At 35.4% G+C, this 24,002-nt stretch overlaps 1 pseudogene; it reads right to left on the bottom strand.

The window, feature by feature from the left end:
• Window positions 1–1,246: 1,246 nt before the first annotated feature.
• LOC150020843 (uncharacterized) overlaps window positions 1,247–24,002 on the bottom strand; it is a 557,669-nt pseudogene continuing 534,913 nt past the window's right edge.

Raw genomic sequence — 24,002 nt, 5'->3', positions numbered from 1 at the left:
AGCTGATTGTAGCTCTTTAAGATCAACACATTTATAACTTCTTAAAAGGTTATATAATTGTCCTTTATATCATTTAATAACAGTTAATTTGACATGCTTGTCTATTATAGGTATATAATAACAGAGATATATGCTATAGCTATGTTAAATGTGCTGAGAGGTAGGATGATAACTGTTGAGTTAAAATCAAAAAGTATACAGAATTGATAACACCAAGTATTTTTCATAAACCCTTTGGTCAATTCTATCCTTGATCGGGTTTGATTTAAAAACTACTGTAGACAATATCCATTACTTACATAACTTCAATGTACTCTATTTTGATCTCAATAAAGCATGAGTTAAATAACATCTCCAAACAAGAAAATGACTTATCTAATGGGAATTAACCAGTAGTCTGAAATTTAAAATGCTTTTAAACCACTTGAGAGCAAAAATACAGTTATATTTATTGTCACAGTCTTTCCTGGGCTCACCACAGTGTTCATATTTACAAATGGCTGTAAAGCTGACCTAAACGATGAGCAATTTGGATCAAGAGCCCCCATGTGGATTAGCAGCCTGATTCTGGTGAGGCCCTACTTGATGGGAAATTGGTGTCCCCCCGAGCCTGCCGATCAGTGATGAGGAGACCACTAAACATTTTGATGATTCATTGTTAGTGTGCGTGCACGTCATACTTTTATCTAGATCTTTATGTGGCTAAAGTCTTACTAGTCTCCCACACCAAAAGTCATGTTCGAAATACAATACATTAACAATCTGAAGCAGGCTTAGCTGTGGAGCAGGGTACTGAGAATAAATAGGTGAAATTCTAGACATTTCTAAAGAGGATCCAGCTACTTAATGACCACTGAGGTCTTCAGTGAATAGGTGTGAATATTGCAGTGCAGTCCAAGCTGAACTGAGAGGCAGTTCTTACTTCCAAATGTAAATACCGCCTGTGCATATTAAAAAAAAGTTTCATTTATTAGTCCAAAATGTTACTACGATTGGGATCTTGAAACAATATTCTCTTTTTTGTTGGGCATGTTCTTCAGCAAAAGAAATTTGGGGAAGGTAGGCTAGAGAATGGAACGTAAGCTTAGAGGCCGTGAAGTGGAGACGTCCTGTTTTTCACCCCGGAACAGGCCAGGCTGGCCTGAGATGGTTGAGAAAGTACATTTCTCTGCCAAAGTCAAGATGATAAACCATGATGAACCTTGGTGAAATTCTGTCCACCCACTGAAAAGCTGCTAGCATTCGGTTATTGAGGATCGTCCAAAACATTTTCCTCACAGGTTGGACCTACTCTCTTGGAGGGGCAAGTGCAGCTTCCGTTGAGCGGGTTACAGCAAACTCCGTGGACACATTGGCGCGTCAGAGCGCAGTCAGGTCCATACTGGCCTGACGTGCGTTCTGTGAGAGAGAAAATAAAAACAAAGACAATTCAAATATGCTTTTCTGTCACACAGTATTTTTCCTTCTATTTCTTGGGATTGAAAAAGATAATGATAGATTTGTAAAGAATTCTGGTTAACCATGTGATATCCTTTTCTCATGTTAGAAAGCTATATATTAAAAGTCAGGTCTTTAATGGAAAACAGGAAGAGGCTGGGGAATGTCAAGGAAGTTAGTGATGAAATTGAAAAGAGGAGAAGACAGGACAGCAATGGACAGCAACTTATATTTTTAAAGTGCCCTCTCAGAATTCGGTTATTCAATAAAGCTTATAGCAATAGCATTGTGAGAGACTCGAGGCAGGGAGGAAATGGATTAGTTGTCCTGAGGTCGGAAAAAGGCAACACTCACCCAGCATATACAATATATGAGATTTGTCTTTAGGTTGAAAATATGATTATTTGTGCTTATGTTGCTGAAAATGAAATGGCTTTACATTCAACTCTTTTACCTCTTCAAATGTGTCAAAAATTGTCAGAGATCCCCTGTGTACCTACTTGTGTAAAATTCTGCTATATGCATGCAAGGCATGTAATTATCTTTACCTTGCATTGCATTGGGATTGCAATCAGTAGAGAAGTGAAAGGAGGGGATAAAAAATGTTAGCTTTATCAAAATAACTTAATGTGGACAAATGGTACCCTCAGGTATCACACTGAAGCCTGAACATTTGGTCTGTGTCTGATTTCTAGCAGAGAATTATCATACTGAATAGATTCTGTTTCTGAAGGACTGTGAGGATAGGGAGAAAGCCCGGCCCAGCCCACGGAAACAGAAAATGGGGTCAGAATCAGTAAGATTAGACTGGGAAATAGCTCAAATGACTACCAACATTTAAGAAAACTTTGCAATAATGAGCCACCTAGCTCTAAACAGTTTACAAAGTGTGTTCCTAATACTTTAAATCAGTTGGTTCTAGCAAACCTGTGTGGTAGGCACGACAGTGTGGTACACTCTCTCATTGTAGAGGGAAACTGAGGTTTGGTATGGCTTAGGGTACCTTCTCAAATGCTACATCCCTGGCAAATGCAGGGATGGAGTTCTACATTCGAATGTAGTGCTTATTCCTCAGTCTGCACTACTATGTGGAAAGATATACCATAAAAACATATGTAAATTAAAGCCCAAATAAGGAACTAGAAAGCTGGAAAGTGGGAAATTTAGAAATATCGATATGTATAAATCTGAGGATACAGGTACTAGAGTGGATTCTGAGTCTGTGATCTTAATTTGTTAATTTTTTTGTTGCCTCAAAATCCTATTGGCCAGGTTGAAGAGACACCCTAAGTACTTCCTCCATTAGTACTTGCATGTTTGTTTGTTTTGTTTGTTTGCTTGTTTGTTTATTGCTCCTTGATAATGAAGGCAGGCTAAGATACGGTCTGGCCCTCTTGCCTTAATTAACTACTTAGATGTTTAATATGAGATGAATGGGAACTCATTAATCAACTTGCAATTAACAAAGAGTAATTCAATCCCTACCTAGGTGAAGGAACAACAGGCAGAGAAAAGGAGCTTTGGAGTGATGCAAATGCTGCTTGGAAAGGAATCTTTACATCATCAAACTTAATCAAAAATTTAAAAAAAAAAATCCTAACCTAACACATCCACCTCTGCCCAGTGTGTAGAATTACTTAGTTTGGTGGTAAGACCTAGTTTTCTTGTTTGAAAAAAGACTTATGAGTCAGGATCTTTCCTGAGCTGTTCAGAATCTGATTTTAATTTATAAAAATACCACATTTTCATGTTAATAACGATGTGTATTTAAGACATCTGTTTGAATGTCTGCAAATGTTAATTTACCAAGGGGGTGGGGAAATAATCCAATAAAAAGCTGCTACATTCTTTTATGAATTAACATTATGGCTGTTTAATAGGTCCTTTACCAGAGTTCAAATTAAAATGAGGCCTTTTATCTTTATAGTGCCTGCATAGACACAGCTGCTCACAGTTAATATCGCAGATGAACTGTGCCTAATTGAAAATAAAAATGCAAATAAAAGGCCTTGTAGTACATCTGTGTACGTTGTGGGTACCCCAAAGAGCTCATGACAAGCAGAGCCTAGAGGTGCCCAGTGAGAATGGGCATGTTAATACATATGTTCCACTGTAATGTGGCAATTTTTCTGTGGATAAAAGACCGCAATATGAGATTTTAGTCAATAGAAAGTTCATAGAGTGAGGCTTTCATTTCCATCCTGGCCATAAGCTCTCTTAGTTGAGTGGCTAGTTTTAAGCCACTGCTGAGTGTTATCCAACAGAATTTTCTGCAATGACAAAAACATTGTATACTGTGTGCTGTATAATACTGTAGCCGCTAACCGTGTGTGGTCACTAAACACTTGAAACATCATGTGTGACTGAGGAGGTGGATTTTAAGTTAAACTAACTATAAATTAAATACCAAGTTGTGGTTAATAGACAATATATATTGGACAATGCAGAAAGACAACAAAAGCAGTTCCTGCTCCTTTCTTTCCCTTGAGAGACAGTATAGTGGGGATGTTAAAAGTCTGGCTCTGGACCCAAATTGCCTGTGTCAAATCCCCAATCTGCCATTTACTAGCTGTGTAACCTTGGACAAGTTACTTAAACTTTTTGTGCTGCAGCTCCCTCATCTACAAAGGAGGAATAGCGATGATAGTAAAGGCACCTACTATACATTAAAATGTCTGGCATATGATATGCATTCAATAAACATTAGTGGTTTGCTTCCTTCAGTATTTAGATGAAACCACAAATACTATAAGCATTCTGCCTTCAGTGAGCACTTTATTAGTGACACGTATACAGTGGCTTCACCAGATGTCATGCTGATGTTTATTCTGTTGGATTTAGTTTAGCTATGACAAGGTTCAGGAAGAATGTCTTCAAGAAAAATTTACTGAAGACTATCATATGCTAGACCTTGTTCTAAGCTCTTTGTGATAAAAGATAAGTAAACATGGATCCCACTCTAAAGAAGCTTGTAGTGCAGTGGAACGCAAGGTTAGAGCTCTAAATAAAGCAGCTTTGCAAAAAAAGAAATGTCAGCATCAGTAAGCTTCTGAGTTGGAAGATCCCAAAGGATTCCAAACTTGATATTCATAATCCATTGGCCATATTTTAAAAGGCTATTAAAAAGGGAAGAAGGGATAGGGAAGAATATAGATCTCTTCATGAGCCCATGGAAGCTCATTATATTGAACTACAAACAAACATCCACTCATACAGTATTGTCTACTAATAGCATCATCACCTAAGGGCCAATATCAGACCGCCTGGGGTCAAATCTTGGTTCTGACTCTTTCTACTCTTCTGTGCCTCAGCTCCCTCATCTGCCTCAGCATTTATTGAGTTCCCAGGTTATAGAATCCTAGATTGATGCTGGAAATGATCTTAGAAATATGTAGCCTCAACCCTTCTTTTTGACAGATGAGAAAAGAAAATTCTGAGATGAAATGCTCTACTTTGACTCATCATCTTCTGCAGGTCAACTTCAGGGCAACTATGAAATATATGAAACCTTTTCATCTAGTAAGCATCCATTAAGTTTAAATAGAAAGTGATGAGTCAATGATCCACTCAATTTACTTTCTCCTCTTCTTAAGACATCCCTAAAGTTTAGGATTTTACATTCTAGGCCTTTCTTACTTTGAGTGGAAAGGGAAATAAAAAGTATAAATCTCAATTTCCAAAGAATAGCTGGCAACTTGGCTCTCAAGACTAGTACCTGGACTGTGCCTTAATTCTAGTGATTTTTCCTGAATCGTTTTGTGATCAGGGTGTTTACTTGTATCACCCTGAGTTACCTTCAAGGTGTCCTCTGTCAGTTCTAGTGCTAGTTTTGGGTGCCCTCAAGACTAACAGATGATATAGTATAAATCCAGAGCATAAAATACAACCCACCCTAGATCAGGGTTTGTTAGAGTGGCAGAGCCCAGTAACTACATAAAACTTAAACCTTTATAATCAGAGGTTCAACTCCTCTCTCTAACAGCATGTTCTTCATCAACTTACTACTAATAATTATTCCAGTACTAGTAGCTGTAGCTTTCCTAACCTTAACTGAACAAAAAGTATTAGGTTATATACAATTACGTAAAGGCCCTAACATCGTAGGACCATGAGGCCTACTCCAACCAATCGCCGATGCAGTAAAACTATTTACTAAAGAACCCCTACGACCTACAACATCATCCATCACAATATTTATTATAGCCCCAATCTTAGCCCTAATACTAGCCCTAACCATATGAACCCACTACCTATACCTCAACCCCTTATCAACATAAACCTAGGCATCCTATTTATACTAGCTATATCCAGCCTAGCAGTATACTCTATCTTATGATCAGGATGAGCCTCCAATTCAAAATATGCCTTAATCAGAGCCCTACGAGCCATAGCACAAACAATTTCTTATGAAGTCACACTAGCAATTATTCTCCAATCAATATTATTAGTAAATGGATCATACGCACTATCAACCTTAATTCCTACTCAACAATACACATGACTAGTCTTACCATCATGACCATTAGCAATAATATGATTCATCTACACTCTAGCCAAAACCAACTGAGCTCCATTCGACCTGACAGAAGGAGAATCAGAGTTAGTCTCCAGATTTAATGTAGAGCATGCAGGGGGCCCATTTGCCCTTTTCTTCCTAGCAGAGTATGCCAACATTATTAGAATAAATGTTCTAACTACTATCCTTTTTCTAGGGGCCTGAAACCACCCACCACCCCAGAACTAGATACGCTTAGCTTCATAATCAAGACCCTATTACTTATCATCTCCTTTCTATGAATCTGAGCCTCATACTCTCGATTCCAATATGATCAACTTATACACCTATTATGAAAAAACTTCTTGCCTCTAACGTTAGCACTATGCATATGACATACTACCATGCCAATCACCATCGCAGGTATTCCCCCTATAACATAAGAAATATGTCTGATAAAAGAGTTACTTTGATAGAGTAAATCATAGAGGATAAAACCCACTTATTTCTAGAATCATAGGAGTTGAACCTAATCTTAAGAATCCAAAAATCTTTGTGCTACATACTTTGATTACTCATACTAAGGCAAGGTGACAAGCAGTGGTAGTGTGGTGTTCTTTAATTGAGTAATATTTTTAATATAAAAATGCCTAGAGGTCTCTGTATAACTCATGAGTCAGGGGGACATCACAAAATATTTGGTTCATACCAGCTTCACAACAAGGCATTTTCCACTTACTGGGTGACAGAAGATTTTGCTTTCACAATCACAAAGATGATGGCAAATGTCTCCAAACGTTCCAGGTGAACACTCTACCAAGGAAAGAGATATGCTGAAAAACTAAGCCCTTGAACTTCCACTGATGTACATAAATTGGGATTAAAGACAGAATTTCCTCAAGATGGAGCCCGAAATAGACAAGCGGGATGATAAAAGTAGATTTGTTGGTTAGAAGAAGAAAGTTTTGGAACTCTCAGAAAAGAGCTTCATTTAAAAGATAATTTCACACTCAGGTCTTAGAATTGACTTACTTTGACACTAGTTTGTACCTGTTAGAATGTATGTAAGCTTTTTGAAGATACAAACTTAAGGAAGGAGATTGATTCTACTGGCTAAGAGTACTACTTTTAATATTTTTCCTTAAAATGTTATTTATTTGTCTGCTACTTCTTTAGAAGACTTTAATATCTACTATATTTCCAGAATATAACACTAAATAATAAATAAATAAGTGAATCAAGGGTGAACAAAAGATACTGTATATATAGCTCTAGTGACACATGAGGATATGATGTGGAACTAACCTATGAATAATTTTTAAAGGCAATAACTTTGATTCACATTAAGTCAAATTACCACTATTATTATATTATTATAATCATAATGATTGTTGTGATCATATGCATAAGAATATATATAATACAGACTAAAATAGATTTTGAATTGTTCTCTGAGAACTACATAGTCTGGCATTGATTCGATCAATCTCTTAGAACCTTCTAATATTCCACTTTAAACTAAGTGACCCAAGTTCTCACCTCTATTTCTTCATCCCCATTCATGACTACCATTACTTTCTACTAATAAATGCATAATTCATATCTTTAAATATTTTTTCATACAACCCTAGTATCTATTTTAATGACTTTGAACCCAATACATATTTTTGAAAACATGTAATAACATATTTCTCATTCAGCTTTATTGGTGCTTTGAGATATTAAACAATTTCATTTAGAGAAGACTAAAATTTCTGTACAATCAGCAACAGAATGAGGACACATTATATTGGCTATAGAGCAAATTCCTGTCACTTTAGCATCCAGGTCAGAAGCTTAGGTGATTATTCCATGTTTTTGATTTGGGTTTATGTTTGCCCTCAGATGGGAAGACCTCACAGTGCCACAGAATTCCTCCATTCATGAGCGTAAAAATGCGCTGGCTATACCTTGTTCACACTGGTTTCCACGGAACCCTGCTGGGCAAACGCACCATCCACTCCTTGTGTCACCGCTGGCTCCACTCTCGCAGGCACAGATGCGAGCACAACTCAAACCATAACACGCAGGAAGGCATGCTGGAAAGTAAAAATGGCAAAATGCTGTTTTGGCTTTCAGAAGAAATACAGGAAAAATTAAAGGATATGCTCTAAGTCATTTGTTTTTTAGGACCAAAGAAGGAGATGAGAGCATAGAGTTAGAATACAAGGAAAAAAAAGGTGTAGAAACATAATGACAACAGTTTAGTCATACAGATAAGTGATTATTATTAATGCCATTTCTGCAAGTAATCTAGAAGAATCTATAAAAAATTAAAATATCTTCAAGTAGACAAAATTCATTTGTTATGATGTGCTATGGTCTGGCAAGGACTTCACTAAAACCCTCTACTACCCTAAACACATAAAAGAACAATGTTTTCAAAATTTTCATGAGATTAAATTGGTAAGAATATTTTAGATAAAATTATTTAAATAAATAAGAGACTATCTGTGGAAGGTGATTTATATAGTTCTTGATATTGGAGGTTTCACGAATGAATAATAGAGGTGGGTATAAGGGGGAGGGGTGGCAGGAAGGAAAAAAGGAATAAAAGACAGAACATGATGTATATACAGTAGATTAACATCATATAAAGAAGTTAAATTATAAAGTGACTGAAATTTAATCTTTAAAATATTTCCATAGATGTCCCATAAAGTAGAATTGTTTCTTAGTAAGTGCAATATAACTTGTTTTTCTTCAATCGTTGGAGAAGATAAATATTTTTGTGGATAAACATCAAAAGAAATAATTGCTTTACATTTACACAATGTAAACGTCAGCAAATTCATTTGCCTGAATGCCACCGTTTTCACCTGCCCAGGGAGATGATCACACGGAGTGTCAGAGCTAAGCTTGACTGCAGACAAATATTCCATTTCCTATCTTGAGTTTGAGTTTTCTCTAAGGCTGTGCTCACTACTCACCAATGAGAATGGGAGAGGGATGAAGTTTCCTCAACTCTTCAATTTTTCGCTTTCTCTGTCTCTCTCTGTCTCTCTCTTGTCTGTCCCTCTCCTTCTCTCTGTCACCCTCCCGCCTTTCCAAGCACCTAGAGCTAGATTTGCTTAGGCTTCATAATGTACGGCACTTCTCTACCACGCAGAGAGTTACTCAGGACAGATTCAACATTAGAAAAACAACTCACATTCAGGGAGCAGAAAAATGAGGTAAAACCAAAAGGAGATAAATGAACTAGTTTGTATAGTACAAACTCTTCCATTTTTTGATCTTATAACTCTTATAAAGTGATTAACACAAAAAGATCCAATGCAGGGTTTCTTCTGTTTGTTCTTGTATAATTGTCGTTGAGAATACCTAGAAAAATTCAATCTCCTTTGTTTCCCTTATTTTAATAATACATAAAGTGGAACTCATAAAGGTTGCCTTGCTTAATTAACTATTTGATTTCTTCAGATACTGTCATTCTTCCAGGTTTTCTGGCTTGGAACTTTGGAGCTATCTTTGGTTCCTTCATTTTCCTCATCTTCATGTCCAAATTAACTGTCCAATACAGTCCATTGTTCTTCCGAAAATATTCTGTTCATTCCTTTCTATTTATAACCCAGTCCAGATTTTTGAAATCCTACCCTATCACTAGAGCCTTCCACATGGATGCAAATGATGACTCCTTTTCCTAATGATCTATGATGTTCCCACTTTACGGATTCATGTCACTAGAGTAATATGTCTTCTCTACTCAAAATCTTCCTTGATGCCCACTATATGTAGGGTATGTGGAATGTAAAATCTATGTAGTATGACATTAATGGGCCTTGAATAGATATTTTTTCTCTTATATTTCTTATTCTAATTTTGAAAACGAAACAAATAAAAACCACAAGGTGTTTGTTTCCACACTCCCTGATCCAAGACACTTCAGAATAGGTGGCAAGAGTTCTAAACATCAGAAGACTTAGTAAAATTTGTTCCCATGAAATATGTTTGTCAAATAATAAAAATAAGTTGGAAAACATGGAAATAATTTCAAACATGTTATTATCACTTCAGAGGCTTTTCCCATGTGCCTTAATACAAATGCTTACACAGATCTTTTTAATTAACCCTCATGACAACCTCTTATGGTAGGTGTTATTATTATTCCCATTCTACAGATGATAAAGCCAAAACTTGAAGTTAATAGTGTACATATCTTTTATAAGGCAGAGCTAGGCCATATATAACTAACTCTAGAGCCTAGGCTCTCACATCTTAATATCTTAACTGTGTTTCCACCAAATCTCCCTGGCATCTAAGATAAATCACTGTATAATTCTTCTTTTTCCTAATCGTAGGTGAAAATATTGAGTCCGAACTAAGAAGCCATGCAAATAAATGTGTTTAAAGAGAACTGGAAGATCTTTCAGAGTTAAGTCTAGATTAACATTAAAAAGGAAGCTTCCTTGTTTATACTTTATATAAGAAACTAGAACGATTTTGTTCAAAAAGACAGTAGCTCACTCCTTAGGATGTGTCTGCCTGTGTTTGCCCCAGATCATTATAGAACCATATAATTGTTTTGTTAAACAATTGCTCCAAAAAAGAGTACACAAGTCCAATTACTTAATCATAGCATCTAGAACTTAAATTAGTGCTATAAAATCATCATAAGAATATACATTAAAGTCTTAATAGTTTATCTATTTTGATATAATGTGAATGTATTAGTTTTATTATTTAAAATATAAATTTTAAAGCTTAAAATTTATCAACACCATAATATGCCCGTTCATCTTCTCTGTTTACCATGTTCACAATCTCTTCCATAGAAACCTTGAAGACACTCACAGCTTCCAGAGAACCTTTTGCAAACTCCATTCTTCTGACATGTGCAGTAAAGACTGCAGCCAGGGCCATAATATCCAAGGGAACATTCTGAAAAATAAGCCAGCCTATTTTAGTTCTACTAAAGACAATTGAATTGTAATGAATTTGAAATCAAGGAAAAAAAAAACAAAACAGTAGAATTTATGAAAAAATAAAAGGCAGATAAATCATTAGCTAACCCAATCAAGGTAAAAGAGAGAAAGCACAAATATACAGATTTTAAAAAAATATTTGGAATGTTCACCAAAAGAAATAAATATAAGATGTACAATACAAATAAATATAAAAACCTAAATGAAATGGAGAAGTTATAGACGACAATTTACCAAAATTATTCTAATTTGAGGCAGAAAACCTAGACAGGATAATTATAATAAAAAAATAAAGGAAATAGGAAAATAGTTTCTGAATTAAAAAAAAATCCCATAAGACCTAGGTTTCACAGAGAAATTTTAGAAACCTTCACAAGATCAGATTATCACCTTACTATTTACACTAGTCTGGAACATTAAAAGGAAGGAAACTTTCAAACACATTTTATTGAGTAGAGCATCAATTCCAAAATCTGACAAAAATACATTAAAAAGCTCGATTTCACATATGAATATTGATCCCAAATTCATAAAAAAAGATAAGTACACAGAAACCAACATCATATTATAAAATAATATATCATGTCTATATAGTATTTATTCCAAGAATATAGGGTCATTTAATGTTAGAAAATTCATTAATAAATCCACCATAATTATCAGCTTAAAGAGAAAATTTGTATTATTAATTACATAGATGCACAAAAGACATTTGGAAAATAAATTCACTTAAAAATTCAGTGAACACATTGAACAAATTAGAAAATTAATAGCTATATCTTACTATAACTATTAAAATCCAGATTTAACATAATCAGGAACAAAAATCTTGAACAAATTGAATAATAGACCATGTCTGTTCTTGCACTGGATGAGTTAATATTATAAACACGGTAATTTTCCCTGAAAGTAAACACAGAGGACAACACACAGCAAAAAAATGCCTAATTTTTTTTTCATCTAGATAACTTTATTATAAAGTTCATTTGGTAAGACAAATAAACAAGAATAGTGCCAGAAAATCCTTGAAAAGAAGAGCAGTGAAGGGTGGCTAGCCCTATCAGTATCAAACATATATGGAAAAAACCAAATCACAGAGAAGCTGTGAACTTCCCACAGGCACAGAGCATTGCATGAGCCAAGCAGAGGTGGCATATGGTCTGTCCATTCCCACTGCAAGGTGCTTTCCTGTATGCCACACTGCCAAGTTTCACGACGGTTAACTCTTAGTGAAGGAGAGTGGGTACCATACCCATTGTGATGGTGCATCAGGACCACCGGTCTGAAGAGCCACGGCCCCATAGCAGAAACCATCTAGGTAAAAAGTTACTGTCATTTTTTTACTCAAGGTGCCCCAAATGTACCCTCATAGAAGTATTCTCACCCACACTCTGCCTCACTCTCAGAGACCTTTCTCTTTATTCTGCCAAAACATAAAATCATCTCCTAGAAAAGTGTGCTCTAACTAGGGCGCATGCTGTCCAGTGCTGCTCAGTTTAATTAACTGTGGTTTGAAAAGAAAATTAGAACTATCAATATTTATCCTTATCCATCCATCTATCTATCTATCTATCTATCTATCTATCTATCTAATCCAAAGAAAGAAACTGGAATTATCTTCGGGAGGGCAGACCCTTGTAGTACGGGCTTCTCTGCTAGGTGAGTGTTCTAAGAATCCCTCTGTATCAGTGTACCAGCTGGCATTCCTGTGAGAGGCTGCATTTGCCTTCAGTGAATTTTTTTGAAGACTCTTTCAACACATTTGCCCATGGCATGGTTGGTGATTTATGAGTGCCCATGCCCACACTGGCCGAGTGTTTAGCAGTTTTTGACAAAAGTGGCATGACCCCTGTGGCCCACCCTCCCTATTCACCCAGTCTCACCCCAAGCATTTTTTTTGTTTGTTTGTTTGTTTGTTTCCCTGGATGAGGAAAGTTCTCAAAGGGAAACATTTTACAGATGTGGAAGAGGTGAAACAAAAAATGGCAGAAGCACTAAAAGGCATTAAAACTGCTTTTTAGTTTCAAAAACTGTTTTGAGCAGTGGGAAGAACATCTTGATAGGTGTATTACATCAAATGGAGAGTACTTTGAAGGTGACTGAAGGTTGAACATGTAAAAATAAATACATATGAGGGTCCCCCTTGTGTGTGTGTATGTGTGTATTATGTTTTTTTCTGATGAGATAAAGTGTGGAGACATTTGTTCCCAGAGTCCTCCTCTTCATCCCCTGCAGCTGGGCCCACTCTTAATGTGAATGGGCTCTGCCCAGGGACCTGTGTCCTCCACACTGCCTGCCTCAACACCTCAAAGGCAGTTAAAGCTCTTGAGCCTCAGGCCAAGAAACTCAAGGTTCAGCAGAGCTGCTAAACAGAGGCTTCATGCTTCCAAACTGACTAGAGAGTGTGCCTTTGGGTCTTAGAGGAGCTCTTTTACAAGAAGACTACTCCAATTAAGGGTTTTAAGAGTCTTCATGTGGTATCCTGGTAACAAGGTAAAAAAAAAGTCCAACAGTATTAACATAGTGCTTTTTATTGGAAATGCAATCATAATTGCAAATCGCTTGTGTGAACTTATTGGAAAATATTCTAGTGGAGGGCCCCTCCTATATTTATCAACCAATGGTATTATGCGCTAGATTTTTATTGAATGAAAGAAGATAGTCATCAACTTGCCTTTTTCGCAATGATTTCCTGTCTATCCAAGGCCACAGTTACAGCTTCCATCCACAGGATTGCAAAGGCCACCATTTTTACAGGTACATTTTAACTGACAATTTGGGCGATACCATGTCTGGGAATACCCTTTATTAAAAATAAAACATATCAAAGTGAATACAAATTTCACAGGAGTAAACATTTTTCTCTGCTTCAGATAGAGTAATTGTATCTATGCAGCAAAAGAGTACAAAAATGTTCAAAATTAAAACAAATACTCATATGCATCCTTCAGGTAGTAAGCACATCACTGTCATTCATTCATGTTTTCATTCCTCCGTAAATATTTATTGAGCTCATAATTATGTGATTCCCTAGTGAACAAGCAGAGGTCAATCGTCCCAGATTATCACATGAAGCCTTTATATATTTAGTCTCATAAATGATAAAGAAGATAGATGAGCCGTTGATTAATGTCTTTGTACTGAAATAGGAAAAACACTTCAGCATACAATGGTGGGAGGCACCAACAGAAATGCACTGCCAAGAGGAGTTAAGATGGAAGGGAGTGAAGCTGACCAGGCAGAAGGAAAACTGAACCTTCTTTGCCAGGGGCCAAGTAACTGAATGACAAATGCGAAAAGTGCCACCAACTGAAGAGAAGAGGTTCTCTAAGGAGAGACTAACCACCACTCACATTTAGTTGGTTTTTGCCAAAAAGAATATGGGCCCAATATAGCCAGCTAATATAATTTTTTAAGGAAAACTTAAAATCCATATTTTATAAAATTCATCCAATCTTTGAACATTGGCAACTAATTAAAATTGCTTTACAGCACTGTGGGAGCCAAGGCCATGTCAGCCAATTCAAACACATTTGTGGTTAGATTTGGCCAAAGGCCTGCCATTTATACCTTCCAGTTTATAGTATTTTTACATAATGATATTTTCCACATGAATTATCTTATTTAATACTCACAAATATAATATCCCTCTGATGTGGGTACAGTATTTTTATTTGATACTTGAGAAAACTGATGCTCAGAGACTTAGGTCTTGCTCAAGCTTAAGCAGCCAACAGAGATAAAAATCAAGACTCCAGTCCAAAACTTCTGACTTCTCATCAACCATTCTTTCTATTCCAATTAGCAGGAGAGTCATTACTCACCCAAAATCATTTGGTTAACACATAACAGAGCACCTACTTGAATTCTATCTCTAGGATATTTATTTCTTTGATTTTATTGGACTAAACAGGTGTGCTTTATTTTAGTCATAAAAGAAAGGGTTTTAGTTTTGTTTATTTAAGTAATAATTTTAGTTGTACAACAAATGGTTAGATTATCATCACATATGTGATGGGTTACTTTAACTGTCAATTACTCCTTTTTAGTTTTTGCCTTTAAAGCAAATTAAATAAAATCAATGACACCAAGTCCTTTACTATTAAAATAAACTTTTATTTGTTTCCCTTTGACCCATTTAGAATAACCTCATCCTCCAGGAGGACTGTTTGTCTTTCAACCTGAAAGTTGAAAGGCATTGCTGAAACTGGTATCCACTGTGAAAATATAGGACTTTTAAGGTAAAGCTTAAGACGAAAATGTAATTGGAAAAGTGATGGGGACTTGGAAATGATTCCACAGGTCTAAATTTTAGAGCAATGTTTACACACAATTGTTTATATAACTTTATTGCTTTTTAAAAATGTTCATGTAATTACCCGATAAATATTTCAAACATTACATAAAGATGTATTACGGAAAAAAGTATTTCATCCCTGTGCCCCAGTTTTCCAAGTTCCCTTCTAAAAATGTCATTTTTTCCATCTTTGTTCTGTGTCATGGTCCTCATCCTGACCCTTCAATGAACGATTTCAACCCAGCTAGCATTCTCCAGTCTCATACCGTGCTCTATTTCTCATCTTACTATAGATTTCATTTTAACATGCTTTTAATTAACTTACTAACGATGTTTCCTGTTTATTGTCTCTTTTCCACAAAAATACCAGTTGTATTAGAACTGGGATATTGTGATTTTATCCATATGTTCCATACATTTGAAACAGGAATTGGCATTCAATAAATATTTGTTGGATTGAGTAGATGACTGAGTAGATTCAGAAATATTCCATGCCTATTAAGGCATACATATGTATATCTCCCTTACACTTTAACCTTTTTTTGCACAAGAGGTTCACATGTAGATGATGTAAAATTTGTTTTCTTCTGAAATTAAAATTTCCTAGGTTTTTCTAAATTAGTGCATATAATAGACCTGCCTCATTTGCTCGTAATAGCAATTAAATTTATTGAATCTATCAATATTTTATTTTATTACTCCACTATCGATGGACAGGTAGGTTGTTTAAAATATTTTGCTACTATAAACAACACTGTAATGAATATCCTTATGGAAGACTTTATTCATATGCAATATTATACCTGAAGAGTAAGTTCCAGATGATTTCCTTAATAAAATGATACATATTTCTAGATCATGACAGATATTATCAAATTTCCTTACAAAGAGATCTTCAAACTTACCAAAAAGTATTATCAATGTGCTTAGTTTTCAATCTTCAGTCAAAATGGTATATTATAAAAATCTGATAGGTAAAGTGATATATAATTTCAACTTTACTTTGGATTTCTCACAGTAGGAATGGTGTCTGTCATATTTTCATAAGATCCATTGGGTGTCATGAATTCTTTCCTTGATATATAACAATTTGTTTATTAGGAAATTAGTGCTTTGTTCGTCTTCTTTATATTTTGATACCTTTTTTTTATACCTTAAAGGTTTTTAAAATTTCTTTTCAATCCAAACATCACAGTTTTTTCTTTTTCCCTTTTCCTTTTGTAAAGATTTATATCTGGCTTTAAAATAAGCTTTTAAAAAATGTAATGGTAATTCTAGTACTGTCATAGTTTTTTCATTATTTTAAGTACTTCATACATTTGGAAGTAATTTTGGTGAATAAAGTAATGTAGGGATCCAAGTTTACTTTTGTCTAGATTGTTGGTCATTTGACTTAACATAACTTATTAAATAATTTATATTTCCCTATGTTTTATTTTAATAATTCCTCATTTTCACTTTAAGTGTTTTTTATTGTTCTTTATTTGATGACTTATTTTCATCATTTATTATTTACTAACATAAGTATTTTGGAATATAAATTTTCCTCTCTTTAATTAAATTTGCTTTACCTCATAGGTAATAAATGTCATTATTGATGTTTTTAAGTTCCTAAAATGGTAATTTTGTTTGCTTTTTTTTTAACCATTGATTATTTAAGGATATTTCAAAATACCAGTGTGATATAGCATAATGGGATTCCCCTTCCCTGCCAGAGAAGGAGTTTTGTTATTAGTTCCTGTTTTATTGCTTTGTGATCATTGAATATCATAAATTATACTTTTTAGAATTGCTTGATTTTCTTTTTCAATTTTGTAAACATCCAATGGACACTTGGAAAATAGATAGAGTATCTTTTTTAGGGTGCAGTTTGGTTTATTGCAATTGGACATACATTATGAGGTTCAAGTTTCTGTAAGATTATTCTTATGTATATGTATATACAGTAATATGTGTATGGGCTAACATAAATAACTTCATCCATTTGTAAACTCTTGCAATCTATTTCTTCTTCTAGCATATGGCTTCTACTTTATTAATCTTGATAATGTGTTATTAATTATATATATATTTTTAAAGAATTTATTTATTTATTTTCAGAGACAGGAGGGAGGGAGACAGAGAGGGAGAGAAACATCGATGAATGAGAGAAACATTGGTCAGTTGTTTCTCGCACCCAGTCCACAACCCAGGCATGTGCTGTGACTGGAATCGAACCCTCAACCTTTTAGTTCACAGGCTGGTGCTCAATCCACCGAGTCACACCAGCCAGGGCTGATTTTATACATATTGATTACGCTTAAATCTTCAGTGTGAATGTTACCCTTAATTATAAGTGCCCTTCCCATTAGATGCTTGGTGCATCTAATGAACATTGTTTAACACTGATGTCATGACCACTCCTTTATTTTTGTTCACATGTGCTTGGTGTATCTGTACCATTTATTTACCTTGATTTTATTTCAGAGTCTTTTTTTCTTTTTTTTGCCCCTAAGATAAGGGGGATGTATTTCTCTCTTGCAGTTTTTAAGATTTTATCTTCTTGTGTATTCAGAAGTTTGATGTGGTGTTCTTTACCATCTGCTGGGGGAGGGGGAGAGGGAGTTCATGCTTTCCACACAGCTTGCTCTAACACTGCCACGTGGGTCCCATTCCTGCCTGGCAGGGATGAAAGTCCCAGCTCCACTAGGTCTTTTCTCACACCATCCTGGTGTAGGGGGAGAATTGCTTCATAACATTCAGGTGAAGTTTGAAGAATAGATTCTTCAGGTGTCCTGGGTTGGAGTTGAGGATGCTGTTTTATTTTACAGGGTTTGACTGGGGTAAACTGATTCTTGTCCAAGGGCTTTTTGTCTCGCTGGGCTTGCCTTTTCCTGGTCTTTTGGCTAGAAGAAGCCTTTGACTAGAGGAGCCTTGCTGGGTTTCAGGCTCTCCTACACGTAGTCCAGGGTGTATGAGACAAAAAAAGGAAGCCTAGGGAACTCACAATCATGTTGTTCCATAAGTCCCATCTGTCCCTAGTGGGTCCGCCTTCTCTCCACATTTCAGAGACTCTTATTTTTGTTTTCTATATAGTTCTTAGAATTTTCACTGTTTTAGGAGGAAGAAATAGGGAAAAGTGTATATACTCTGTCTTTCTCTAAGTAAAAGTCTTATAATTTAATATATCCAAGGTATGTTCTTTAGACAGTGCATACAATGTTATACAATATAATGAATTTCTTTAGTACCTATTGATCATCTAGGATGAATGATAATAGAATTAATATGATTCCACTTTCTCCTAATTTTTCTCATTTCTTTTGTATACTTGATGATAGCTGGCTACATTTTTATTCTTAAATTCTCTATTAGAGCATTCTAAATTCCAGCATTTACCATTATACATTTAAGCATACTTATTGAGTTGTCATATATAAATAATATGCTTTGACACAGATCTATCCCTACCATCCAACAACTATTAGTAAAGAAATAACATTGGTATACTTATACTCCTCTATCTTTTTCCCCTTCCAGCTTATGCTTGTCAAAGTTATGCTAAAATCTCAACATTGTTATTATAATTTATAATATTTATATATTTACCTTATATTATTTGACCGTAATCCCCACATTTGTTTTAAATTTAGCTCTAATTAAAATATATTTAATACTCACTAATAGTCTGTTTACCAGAGATTTTTCATTTATTACTTGGTGGCTCAAATTTATCTTTTATTAGGTTTTTCAAAATATTTTATAACTACTATATTTCCAGAAACTTTTAAAATTAAAAGTAGTTGTTTATTTTTCATCATGTTATACTTAAATGACAGTTTAACTGTGTGTAAAATACACTAATCATATTTTCCCAAGAATTTCACAGGCATTGATTAACCATATGTTAATAATGAATAGTGCTGTGAGGTATGAGGCTAGATTGAGCTTCCCTTCATATGAGAGCTCATATTTTTTAATTTTACCAATGGAGTTTCCCCTTGCCTATGATCAGTTTTAACTAGTATTTCCAGGGATATAATGTATTCATTCAATATGTAGCATCAGATCTTTTATTTCAGATAACATATCTTGAATATTATATTTGATCAGTTTTATTTTTTATTTATATATTCACTTTTTTTTTGTTTCATTGTTTGTACTTTCTTCAAGTGTATTTTCTATGTACCTGGCTGCCCCATGAACAGATTACATTCTCTTATTACCTGTGTTCAATATGGCCTTTACTCATGTGATGTGAGGTTTAATTTTCTTTTTTACTTTTTTTATGAGCTCCGCCAGCTTATTTTTTCCATTTTCTTTTGTTGTATTTTCATTTATTTCATGAATCCTGTGTCTCTGCATTGACTCACATTTTATAGAGAACACTTTTTCACTATGTCCTTTGAATTTTTGGAAGGAATTCTGGTTAATGTTTTCAGGTGTTCTGTAACAAAACTTTTTGCTCTATGTTGAATGGTTTCATATTTTGTTTCCAAAATGAGGAAAACTTCTTTTAGTGTATCAACTTAGATTTTTAAAAATTTTTATCAACTTAGTTTTTTATGCTTTGGCCATTTGTGGGAGGGTAGTGTGGATCTGGGGCTACAAAAATGATTTCAGCTAGGAGGAAGCCTCTTTAGCAGAGAGTAAAACACTGTGTGACCGACCCACAGAGACTTTTCTATCTCAGTACAGAGTTCAAGATGATATGTCTGTTCATTTCTTGGTTTTATCCAATTTTTCCATTTTTCCTGCCACTCTAAGATGTCCAGGTGATTCAAGAAAGCTGCTGCAGCCTACCCAGGCACCCAACTCCTGTGATTCAACAAAGGGTCGTTAGTTTTGCCCTTCTATGGTGGTCATGGAGCAGCAGCTGCACTGCTGAACCCATCAAGAGCTGCAGGGGCCCAGCACCCTCTCCACATGTCCACATTGCACTGAACTTGACAGTCCTTCTGCTATTTGATTATTATTATGATAATAACAAATATGATTTAGGACAAGAAAGTTTTGCAGTTTTAAAGAGCGATCATGTTTTCCTTTTTGTCTCTTATTTTTCTTACAGCTTTCAGTGAACTTCTAAAAGCTGAAAAGGATAGAAAATTCTCAATTCTTATAATTAGACATTTCCAGTATACAACTTTTGGCAGGTTTACAAAACTTTGCCAAAATTATTTAAAAATTTGCTCCTAGTCAAGAGTATGTAGAAATTAGTCTTTGTTTTTGTTTTCAAATTTTTTACTCTCTAGCAGACTATTTCCTGTATAGATCTATAGGAGCATGTAGTTCATGTTATTAAAGCCACATTTAAGAAGAAAGTGTTGTAAACAATGCTTATTTAATTATATTCACTAGCACCAAATCTGCCTTCATTGTTTAGCATAGTTAGTGTCTGGATAAACAAGGTAACCCTGTAGTTATTGTTACCTTGCTGACACCCGGCTCCCACCTTGCCAGGTGAACAGTGGCACCTTCCAGTCACTGGGTCCCACTGTCCTGAGCCACAGGAACACCGTTGGACACAGTCCTTCCCTTACTGATCTTCAGGACAAGCTGCAGGAAGGAGCAAAATAAAGCAGAGCAAAACAAAAGCAGATTTTTCTTATTAAAACCTTTTGCCAGTCAAGAGTTTTAAAAATGTGTAAATACATGACCCTTTCTTTTAATCAAATAGGTTTTCCTGACTTGTCTTCAGCTGGGATTTCAACTTAAAAGGTTACTTTGGAAAAACAGAAAAGAAAGTGTTCAAATTGTTGCTTACTTAATGTAATTTTAGTTGACAACTGGAATCCCACCGAAATATCTAGTGTCAAACACTTACATATATGATATAAATGACTCTAACAAACTCAGTCTTGCTTTACCCATGGTTGTCTTAGTGTGTGTGGGGTGTGTGTGTGTGCGTATGTATGTAATAATCTTGAGTGTGTTTCCGCTTAAAGTCTACCCTGCGATTATAGCTTACACTTATACATCGATGTAAGATCCAATCCATTATGCTCACACCTCCCAATATTTACTTATGTATTTATTAACTTATTTGTAGATTTCTTTGTAACAAATTTGTTGTTATTTTTAACAAATTATATGTATTAAATTAATTATATTAATTAATGTAAATTAAACATTAATTATTAACAAATTAACATTTGTCAATTTGTTTGCTTGTTTTGCTGTAAATTAATTCCACAAGTTCGCTGAGATGCTTACCAAAATACAGGTAACACCTGAAGATAAAATAAGTATCTATGAGAATCAAGTGAAGGAAAAATATGGTAACAACATATACATAAATGAATATTGTAATCCCTTGAACTTGTTAAGAGGCTGACTTCAAATTTTGCTTGGATCTATCTAGCCACCAAAGTAAAGAAGGGAAAGTACTCAGGTACAAGATCACAGCTTTGTGAAGACAAAAATACTCCTAGTATTCAGGGAAACCAAAGCTTTTGAAGATGCTTTGGCCTGAGGAAATTAGAAAATTTCTCCCAACAATTCTCTTTGAAGAACAAACACAAAGGAGCCAGTGAAAACCTTTAGGAGATGTTTATGGGCTGGCTTCAACTCAAAGATAACTTGGCTGTTGAGGCCTCAGAGGCAGTATCCACTAGGTTTCAATTTTCCGCTACTAGGAGCCAGGACTTTGTCTTATTCACCTTTTATCCTCAGAAGAGCAAGGTACTGAGGCAGGGTAATTAAAAATACCCTTGTACAAAGAAGACTGAGCAATTACCTGCTTGGGGGAAGATAAGCATTTTGGATAGCTTTAGCATGTAACAACTGAACGTCTGGCCTGATCACCAACTTTGTTATCATTCTTCCAAATAAAGAAACTCCTAGGTGTTTTTTTACTCTTTTAATAAAATGAACTATAAGTACAGAATAGAACAAAAACCATAAACGTTCAGCTCAATGAAGGGTCACAGAGTAAACATCCTCATCAACAGCACAAAGAATAGATCAAAGAACACAATGTTGCCAGAAACCCCTTCCCACCATGAGCTCTTCTATCCATTGCCTCCTTCATCCTCCCTAAAGAGCATCTAGATCTTGCAAACTATCCAAATACTTAGAAAATGGGAGATCTAATAAAAGCAAAACGTATTCACTAAGGCTTTATCCAAAATGTTTAAGCCAGGTCACTTTTAAGGGATCTTTCATTTACAACTGGTTCCTTAAACTTGTGTCAATAGTTTTTGTGATAAGTAGTTAAGGTCTTTGGATTTTCGGGAATGAATTACTTTTTGGTAAGCAGAAGACTGCTTAATTTTGAGCTGGAAAATTGCTGTGGATAAATAAAATTGTGGAATTTCAGAAAATGAGGTTGACAGAGTAAACAGGAATACCCTGTCTGATCTGCCCTAGCCAGGTTTTTAAATCCTGACCTGAGTCCAGCATTGATGGAGCAAGAGAAGTTATGACCAAAGGGCTCTCTTTGGCAGCTTTCACTGACTTAAGTTCTCAATCAAGCTTCTGAGGTAAGTTCTCCTAACCTAGAATTTAGGTTCGTTGGTGTTTGCTGTTACTGTGGTAAATTATTAACTAAAGTAATTGTAACTATTTATTCCCTAAGCATGGCTCTTAAAGTTTTTGCTTTAGTATATCCATTTCATAATATGGAGAGTGACTTACTTTGACTTCAGTCAGCCCCAGTGAAGCCAGGACAGTCACAGGTGCTGATCATGGTGTCACAGTTGCTACCATGTAGGCCCCTACAAGTCCTTTGGCAATATGGACCGTATGTGCCGTTTGTACATTCTGTTGAAGGAGAACAAACCGTATGTGGTACTGTTACTTGAAGCAATCAGTGTTGAAAATCATAGACATGTGGTTAACTTAACACTCCAATTACTGTTCTTTGGTACCTTGAACCACCTTCTGCTATTAATTCAAGGCATGGACTTACCTGAGGATATGAGATGATAGAGATACCTTAGAAATATAGATAAAGACATAAAGTTTCTGATGCTTCTAATTAATAAGACATAAGAAACAACTTTGAGCTTGTTTGGACAGCTACCCACTTTTAGAGAATACTCAGAATAAGAGACAATTCACCAAACAAGGCTATGTGGTCTGTCCAGGAAGTATCCAGCCATGTGATATGAAAAATAGAGATCTTTATTGAAGAAGTTACAAGAAATAACGCCTTGGTCCTCTTCAATGTAGGCACATTGGAACCTTACACAGTTCTCCCAAACACCATCAGCTGCCTGATCATATTTTCCTGAATCTCACTAATGGTCTGAAACCTCTTCCCTTTCAAAAGTGGTTTTAGTTTTGGGGAAAGCCGTAAATCACAAGGTGCAAAATCTCGGCTGCAGTTGAGCTGAGTCGCCTGGGTGATTTGATGTTTCACACACAAAAAAACTGCATGAGATGTGATACATGAGTGGGCGTATTGTCATAATGAAGCTGCCAATCACTAGTTGCCCACAGCTGTGGCCTTTGGAATCATCTGGATAGTTTCCATGGAGAAATGTTCAAGCTTAATGCAAAATTTCATGCAGATTTGTTGCTCTACTTGCTCAGTCATTTTGAATGTGATGGCCACACAGTACACATGCTCACCCAGTAGCATCTACTGCCTCCACTGACTAGTACAGTGAAGTCATCATTGTTCACACAAGCTCATTCTAGTCCACTCTCCTTGGTAACTAGGTTACATCGATGTCCTGCAAAGTGTTATCGTTATATTAACAATGGCTGGATTTTTCTGGACAGAACTCATATTTCATTCCAGACTAAATAAATTTAATAAGGCTATTTTATTCCAGCCTAGATGAATTTATCATTTCGACTAATATTTGAGTGTTTTAGTTTGTCTTGT

This window comes from Furipterus horrens, unplaced genomic scaffold (assembly GCF_987537825.1).
Source record: "Furipterus horrens unplaced genomic scaffold, mFurHor1.1.pri manual_scaffold_1, whole genome shotgun sequence".
Classification (NCBI taxonomy): domain Eukaryota; kingdom Metazoa; phylum Chordata; class Mammalia; order Chiroptera; family Furipteridae; genus Furipterus; species Furipterus horrens.
This window is presented reverse-complemented; position numbering and strand designations above follow the sequence as displayed.